Raw genomic sequence first — 8,417 nt, 5'->3', positions numbered from 1 at the left:
GAGAGAGCTTTTGATTCTGCTGGCTAAAGAGGCTTGGGGCTGTAGGCTTTTGGTTTTTGTCCCTCCTGTATTCAGAGGAGCAGGCCTTAGTACATTCTTTGTAAGCAAACGAGATTGCCTCAAAGAAAATAACAGACTCCATCACTTTCTTCTTTCATCTCCAGGGTCCCAACATTTGACTAGCTGCTGGAATCAAAAAGGGGCGTCACTCTTTCGTAGCATCAGAAGTATCCGAAAGAATGAGGTGAGTTCCAACAAACTTGAATGCAGCTGAGCCGGTGAAACACAGGAAATTGCTCTGCCGGGCACATGGGAACACTGCACACCAGTTTAGGAAGGAGGAGGCCACATTCAGTGGAAACTACAAAGGGGAGACTTTAGGCAGGCAGATTATAATAACCCTGGATTAAGGCTGGGCACCAGGCTGGGCACCAGGGTTAACCAAGAGCACAGAATCATAGACATGTAGGGCTGGAAGGGGATTGAAGACACAGCAGCAGCCCCCGGCCCGGGAACGCGTGTGTGGCTGCTTGGGAACTCCGGGTGGCAGCCCCAGCTCGGCTCCGTCACACTTCATTCGCGGTGACCGGGCGCTCGGTATGCGCTGTTACTGGGAGCTTAACGCAGCCCGACTCAGAGGCAGTGACTGTAAGACTGGCCTTGGGTCCGGGCGTAAGCTGCGGCGCAGCCAGGCAGGGACGGCCTGTGCGTGGGGGGGCGCTAATCAGTGCTAATGGTCATTTTCTCAGCTTGTCTCTTTCTGGAAGAATTGCCTGGCTTTGGCTCCCGCAGCACCCAGCCCTTTCCTGCTGGCACTCAGCGGCGCTGCAGTGCTGGAGGGGCTGGGTACTGCCACAGCTTCCCAAGGACCAGGCCCTGCTCAGGGGAGCAGCCCACCCCTCTAGGCCCCATGGAGGGTGTCGCATGTGGGGAGCCACCGGGCTTTCCCTGGAAGCAGCGTCTGGCCCGGCAGCTCATTTCCTAGACACGCTCCTGCAGAAACTGAGCCCTGGGGAGCCACCCGCTACATTTCACCAACTCACCACAGACCCGCCTGCCCAAGCTCCTCTCTCATTGATGCTGTTGGCAGCTCCGTTGAGACACCTACAGCTCCCTGAAACTTTCCTTTGCTGACCCACCTATGGCATGGCACCTCAATGCTGCACTGGGCCCCTGCATCCCTCTCCCCCGCCACCCAAGCAATCCCTGACCTCAGTTCAAATGCTGGCCCATGGTTTCTCACAGTCCCCATCCTATCCCTGAGTCTCTCCAGGCCCCACACAGATTCCTCCCTGACCCCACCTTTGCCTCTGTCCTGCCTGGCTGTGGGAGCCGTACCTGAGTTATGTAACTGACCTGCTGACACCCGTGACCTCTAGTGAATGGCTCAAAGTGGCGGGTATTTTCCCCAGCATATACACCAGGAATTGCAGGCAGTGTGTTCAAAACACTTGGCTCAGAGGCCTGAGATGCTACTTTGGCAAGAAAGAAAACAATGATAATCATAATTCCACAGCTGGGTTTCTTTAAACCACAATTTAAAGGTCTGGAAATGTACCCTCCAGCAGAGCCTGTGTGACATGCACCAGGTATCTGCTCCCTCACCCAACCCTCAAGATGGCTGCAAGAGAGAATCTGGGGACAAGGCCTGCCTGCTGGTTCCCCTGCAGCGTCACCGGCTGTCCCTGTCGGGTGCAAGGCCTGCCTGCTTGAGAGACCCTGAGAGCAGCTGGTGCATGGACTCACAGTGTTCCTGGGAGACAACTAAGCAGGCGAGTGGGTAAGAGACTCAGGGTATGTACCGGCCTGTATGCTGAGAAAATGCACCCACTGTGCATCATACATCACCTAGACGTCCCAGGGACATGCATTTTAGAGGTGCGTTGTGTTACCGCTGACGTCAGCTGAGACCCGAAGAAGAGCTCCGGGGGGCTCGAAAGCTTGTGTCCAATAAAAGCTAGCACCTCCCTCACTGTGTCTCGCCAACTGAACAGAGTACGTGGGAGTGAATAAATGCAACACTCACAAGACAGCACCTGGGTCTGGGCTAAGGAGGAAAAACCAGGGTGCCAGTGATCTGTCCCCCTTCCCAGACCTGGCTCTGTGCCACAGGGGAGAAGAATGAGCCCCACCACCCAGGCTTGCAGCCCCCACTCAGAAACCTGACATCAGTGGAAGCTGGGGAGACTCCAGCACCTCTCAGGATCAGGCCCCATGCTGTGGGGAGAGGGAACGCGAGACCGTCTGGGTTGCCAATGAGTGCCAGAGCGGCTCCAAAGAGGCATCAGTCACTGGCACCCGCTGTCTGCACAGGGGCCAAGTGTGTGCTCAGACGAGAAAACAAGCTGGACGTGCCCATCACAGACTATATTCAAATGCCGCAGGACCAGCTGTGGGCAGCTAGCTGTCTTCAAACCAGAGTCACTAGCACTAAGATAACAGCAACAACACTGCATCTCTTCAGGCCTGTCTATTTGACAGGCTCTACGTGGTTTACAGACATTAGCCCCACCCGCCAGCCCCTCAGGAGGCAGGTACTTTCTGTTAGCCCTGTATTACAGATGGGGAAACTGAGGTACGGGAAAGCTAAGTGACTTATACCAGGTTACAAAGTGTTAAGAGTTGAGGCTAGAATCCAGAAGTCCTAATGCCCAGTCCTTTTCTCTCTCTAACAGATCACCCTCCTTACTGGAGTGACACTGCCTGGTCCCACCCGTTTGGCTCTCCTTGAATGTATTAGGCCAAAGGAACCAAATTGCTCAGCGGATAATATCTGAGGGTGGGGCAGAGGAACCTCATAATCAGCTGATTGTAAGCCACGCCCATGCCAGATGGGGCTCTGTCCCCCTCTAGTGGTGACTGAGGACCCGCTGGCGAGGAGTGGGGGTGGGTTTATGATACTTGTTGGGTGAGTCTGGCATCCCGGCACCCACTGGGGCCCGCTCAGTGTCCTCGCTCCCCTGGATGGAAACATTGGGCGGAAGGGGAGCCGCTCTGGCGCAGTGCGGGATGACATTTTGAAATCCACCCGTCGGGATTTGACCTTTAATCCAGAGCAATGTTGACATTTCTAGGCTGTCAGAAGAAATCAGGCCTGCTTGACTAAGTGCAGAGCAGGACAGGGATTGGAGGGCGCTGAAATGGCAATGCGATACTACCAGAGATGGGGTTGGGAAGGGGTGTCACTCCCCGGACACCCGCATCCACTGGAACTGCAACTCCCGCCAGCCGGGGCTGAGTGCTAACCCACAGATTTACGGCTCCTGGGTGCTCACGGCCCATGAAGCCCCTGTGCGGCCTGATCCTGTGCAGTACTGAGCTCCCCCAATTCACACAGGTGTCGGTAGGAGTGGTATTGATTTCATGGGCCTAAATACTTTTGAGGATCTGAGCCTCTCAGGATCAGTCCCTTACATACCCCCTGACACTCAGCCAGGCTGTAATCTCCTCCCGATCCGTCCCCACACAGATTTGTTTTGGGAGGGGAGAGGGAGAATTAATTTGCCTCATATCCACCCACTACACTGAGGTCCTGTTCCCAGTCAAGTCCAATGGCAATTATCAAGGAGAGAAGTAATGGGCTCTTTAACGCCACACCGGAGGCAGTGTGCCCTAGTGAAGGGAGCCTGGGACTCAGGAGACCTGGGTTCTAATCCTACCTCTCGCCTACTGGGTGATCTTGGGCATGTCACTTCCCCGCTCTATGCCTCAGTTTCCCTATCTGCAAAATGGAAATAATGTTCCTGACCCCCTTTGTAAAGCACTTTGAGATTATGGATGAAAAGAGCTAGGTATTATTAGCTTAACATTAATTAGCCCGGAGAGGGCTAATTATTCACCCCCCTCCCCCATGCTGGTGTAACTCCCATTTCTGTTTCTTATTCCATGGTGTTCAGCCCATAACTCTTATGGCTGTAATTCCAGCTGCTGTTGCTACTTATACTCCCACAAGGGGCAGTACAGAGCCTGGAGTGAGGGCAAAGAAGCAGTTGCTATTTCAGCCCCCTAGAGAGAGTGCAGGAAGTTGGTGCTCATGCCCAGTAGCTGTTTGGAAGCTGGTTTGGAAGACTCCATTAAGGGCAGCATCGCTGCATGTGCCCACATCTCCCCTTAGAGGCTGGGAGCTCTGTCAGAGTACAAAACTGGTCAGATGCAGCCTTGACCTGCAGGGAGAAGATAGAGCTGCTAGGGGACACCCAGACTGAGCTGTTGGGTGGATCTCAATGCAGTTTCCTCTAATTGCACAGGTTATTTGGACTTTACTGGTCTGCAGCGGGCAGTGCTATGCTAAGATATCTGTACAGTCCTTAGTCCCAAGAAGGAAAATAAGTTTGTTTTTCTATTGCAGTGGGTTAGGGACTGGGAAATTTGCTACTTGCCTGAAAGGCTGGGGTCTTACCAGTGTTAGACGTAAGTAGGGCAGTTGTGTTTGTGCGACTGTATCTAATGCATGGCCCTGTGCCGTGACTGGTAGAGCATTTGTCCAGCCCAGCCCTGCAGGGAGAAGATAGAGCTGCTGGGGGTAACCCTGACAGATCTGTGGGGTGGATCTAGGGTTCCCAACAGTGCCTTCTTGCAAGGGACGTCTCTTATCTTTTCATCGCTGTACAACAAGAACGAGAGCTGCAAAAAGCAGCAAAAGGAATATCCCTGGTGAAAGTAAGTGAGTCCTGCTTAGTATTATTATTAATAATGATGATAATAATAATATCAGGAGGGGAAGGTGCTAAGAAAACCGTCCCTTATTTTGAAATACAATCTTGGCAAGCCTAGTTGGGTCTCCATACAGTTTCCTGTAATTTTACGGAAGTCAGTGGGATTGAGACTGGGAAAACCCCATAAAGGTGTAATTGCAGACTGGAGGCCAGATGTCTTCAGGAAGTGTGCTACACCACCGACCCAGAGACAGTGGGTGAGCCTGACAGCTACACGTACTGTACAGTTTCTCCCTTTCTCACTGGAAGTTGTGTATGTGTCCAGTAATATGGATGCTGAAACAACTGAGTATGTATGGAATCTCCTTCCTTAGAGGTTTTTAAGGTCAGGCTTGACAAAGTCCTGGCTGGGATGATTTAGTTGGGGATTGGTCTTGCTTTGAGCAGGGGGTTGGATTAGATGACCTCCTGAGGTCCCTTCCAACCCTGAGATTCTATGATTCTGTGATTCTATGTGGGACAACTAAATGTTTTATTTTAATTGTCACCATAATACGCAGGGTGAGCCTACGTGAAAGCGGATCTCCAATTGTCAGAGGTCACAATCCCTGTATTGATTTGGTAAGGTAGTCTATATATTTGGGGTTTAGGCCCTGTGTTGTATTCTTCATTTAAAAGGAAAAATAGCACATCTCTAGTTAGTGATGTTAGTCTAGCCAGAGGCTGTTGTAATTGCTGTGGTGCAATGGTTTATCTTTGGAGTGTTATTCATAAAAAGGAATTTGAAGTGTGTGTGTGTGTGTGTATGTGTGAATCCTATTATAATTTCCACTTTTAGTATTTAAAAGGTTCCTATTGAAAACCCAGCTGTTGTCTCTCTTGCAAGGATAGGATTTCATGGTCTGTGCAAATACTTTGTCAAAGAGAAGAATGCTATAGCACAGAACTGGTAAGTCCTTCCCTCTACCCAGGTTATCCCGGGACTTAGCCTCCCAGATTCTTGGTGGTGCTTTGCAGGGCTGGGGCTCTGCAGCCACATCCTCAGGGGAGGGTGGGATCATACTGCTCCATTATCCCTGCTCCCTGGCTCCCATTTCCCATTGCCGGGATGGAGCAAATGCCCCAGCACTGGCTGTGAGATCCAGCCTCATCTGCTCACCCTGGAGGAATTCACAATGGAGTTCATACGATCGCCCCAAAGGCTTTTGTCCCATACCACGAATACCAGGGTGCCTTGCCAGCCACAGCACTCACCCCTGTGCCTTCCCCTTTCAATCCCTGCTTCATTGGAGGAAAACCTCTGGAACAAAATCACTCATGTTGGAATTAACACAGGGCCTGCCCTTTACTGGGATCAATCTCATTTGCTTTAGGCAGGTATTACTGGTTAATTCCAGCCCTGGGGTTTTGGCCGTCCCTATGGGCCAGGTTGTGCCTCTCTTAGTCCTGGTGAGCTGTGTCTTGCTCTGTGAGCAGCCCCATTGAGTTCAGCAGGAGAACTGGCAGGGTGAGGCGCTGTTCACTCCGAGGAGGGCTGGAATCTGGCCCTGGTCGGGGTAGTAAGGAAAGAACCAACATCCTGATTCATTGAGGCTGAGCTTTGCAAAGGGAGTTAGACACCCAATTAATTTTAGAGGGACGTTAGCATCCAATCCCCTTAGGCAGCTTTGGAATAATCAGCCTTGATTCTTAGGAGATCCTCAGAGGAAAGATATCCCTGAGAGAGGAAGGATAGAATATTTCCTCCCCTGAGTCTCTCCAGGGCTGTCACCTGTGCTGTCATGGTGCCCCTGGTAGATCGCTCTTTGAAATGGGTGATGTGGGGCTTTGCTGGCCTTCCCATTCTGCAGAGGACTTTGTAAGAGAGGGGTCTCCTCCACTGCTTGGCTGCTAAGGTATTTCCCTCCGCTGGTCCAAAAGGAAGGGCTCCATGGGCCACAAGTAACCCATTGGTCACTGCCTCATCAAAGACCACTTACAAACTGGGGCAGGACATCGCAGCCCCACCACGGGGACCTTGGTGATACACAACAGTTTAGTTGCCTGAAGCCTGAAACGCTTTAGTTGAACCCAAGTCACTAGGGTCAGTGCAGGAGTAACGGAATTAAATCGACTGGCTTGTGATGTACAGGAGGTCGGGCGAGATGATTTGGCTTAAATTGTACTTGTACTTAAATTGTAAACTCTTTGAGGCAGGGACTGTCTTTTTGTTCCATGTTTATACAGCCCTAGCCCAGTGGGGTCCTGGTCTCTGACTGAGAGGAACCCCAGGAACGGGTACTACTGCATTACAAATAATGAATTATAATAATGAGTATAATAATTAATCATAATTGCTGGGTGCTGTTAAACAGCTGCCATGTCCCACCCAGAGGTGGCTGCATCTGAGTGGTGGGCAAAGCAACCCTTATGCATAAGTTATATATTAGAATGACAGCCACGCTCTGCACTTCTCAAACATCTTTCCTTTGAGGATCTCACGCTGCCTTGCTGTGACAGAATGCCTTCACACCTAGCACACTATTGTAATAATCTTTGTACAAAATATGCCTTGTAAGGGAGCATTTGAAAACCAATAACTCGCTGATCAGTAATGTCATGGTGAAACTCCGGCAACTTTTAAATAGGGTCATCTGAGCTATTTTATCCAGCTCTCCGAATGGACAGTGCTTGGGGTGCCCTCCCTCCCCCACCCCAAACAACCAATTCACTACTTTTCCCTGTCAAAAACTAACCTGGATTAACGACAACAATAGCCTGGCATTCGTGGCAACCCTACAGTAAACAAACCAGCAATGGAACAGCAATCTAGATGGAGGACTAGCTGCCACAGAGCTGTAACAGGGCAGCGGGATCTGTCTTAGAGACAGAATCAACATCTCTCTCGCTGATGATGTATAGCCCTGACAGTTCAGGCTTGCTCTGTCCAGAGAGAACCACCCTTAGCAGTGTTCATGCCCCTCTCCATATCAGGAATTCAGTCTCTCTCTAGACTGGTGTGGTCCATTGGATAAGGCACTGGACTAGGCTTCAGGAGAGTTGGGTTCTATTCCAGCTGTGTTACTAACCAAGTGTGGGTCCTTTAGCAAATCAATCTGCCTCTCCGTCCACTCCCGCCTTGTCTTTTTAGACTGGAAACTCTTCAGGGCAGGGACTGGCTGTTCCCCTTGGCGTGCGCAGTTCGTTAGCGTCTCTAGGCACTAATGAAATACTGACAGTGGCAGGAGCCCCCAACAGCTGCTGTCGTGAATGGGGCTGAATAGCCTCGATTTCTCATTTCAACCCAGTGCCTAAAACTTCCCCGAATGCAGGCCATGTGGTTGAATTGGCTCAGCCTTTGATTTACTTCTGCAGCAGCTTCCCCAGACAGCTGCCAGGGTTGCCTTTCAGGCGTCCTCGGTCTGTTCTAATCAGCCTCACTTGGTTGGCACATCCGAGGCTTTGCTTGGGAATACAGTTCAATTAAGGCTTTCACGCATTTGAAATGGAAATTCCTCCATGAGCTGATGGGCCTTCCTGCCAGCCGGCTCTGCTGTACCTGATGGCAGCCTCCTGGGAGGTGAGGGGAATAAAGGAAACCCTGTTGGTTTCTTGGGAAGGGGTTGGCCTGTCTCTTTGCAGCTTGAATTTCTGCTCTCCCTTGCCACAGAGCTCCGCTCATCAGCTCCTGAACAATGACACAAGGTCTCCGGCACATCTGGGAGGTGTCAGAGCAGGGATCTGATCTCTGCTTTCTAAGGGAACTCATGTCACAGCAGCCTC

The 8,417-nt window shown here is 51.2% G+C and overlaps 1 protein-coding gene across 6 annotated transcripts in view; it reads right to left on the bottom strand.

Annotated features, from left to right (window-relative positions):
- TBC1D22B (TBC1 domain family member 22B) overlaps positions 1-8,417 on the bottom strand; it is a 94,662-nt gene that overhangs the window by 17,997 nt on the left and 68,248 nt on the right. The window lies entirely within an intron of this gene.

Source organism: Chrysemys picta, chromosome 4 (genome assembly GCF_011386835.1).
Source record: "Chrysemys picta bellii isolate R12L10 chromosome 4, ASM1138683v2, whole genome shotgun sequence".
Taxonomy (NCBI): Eukaryota; Metazoa; Chordata; order Testudines; family Emydidae; genus Chrysemys; species Chrysemys picta.
The sequence above is the reverse complement of the archived record's forward strand: the minus strand, read 5'-3'. Positions and strand labels throughout refer to the sequence as shown.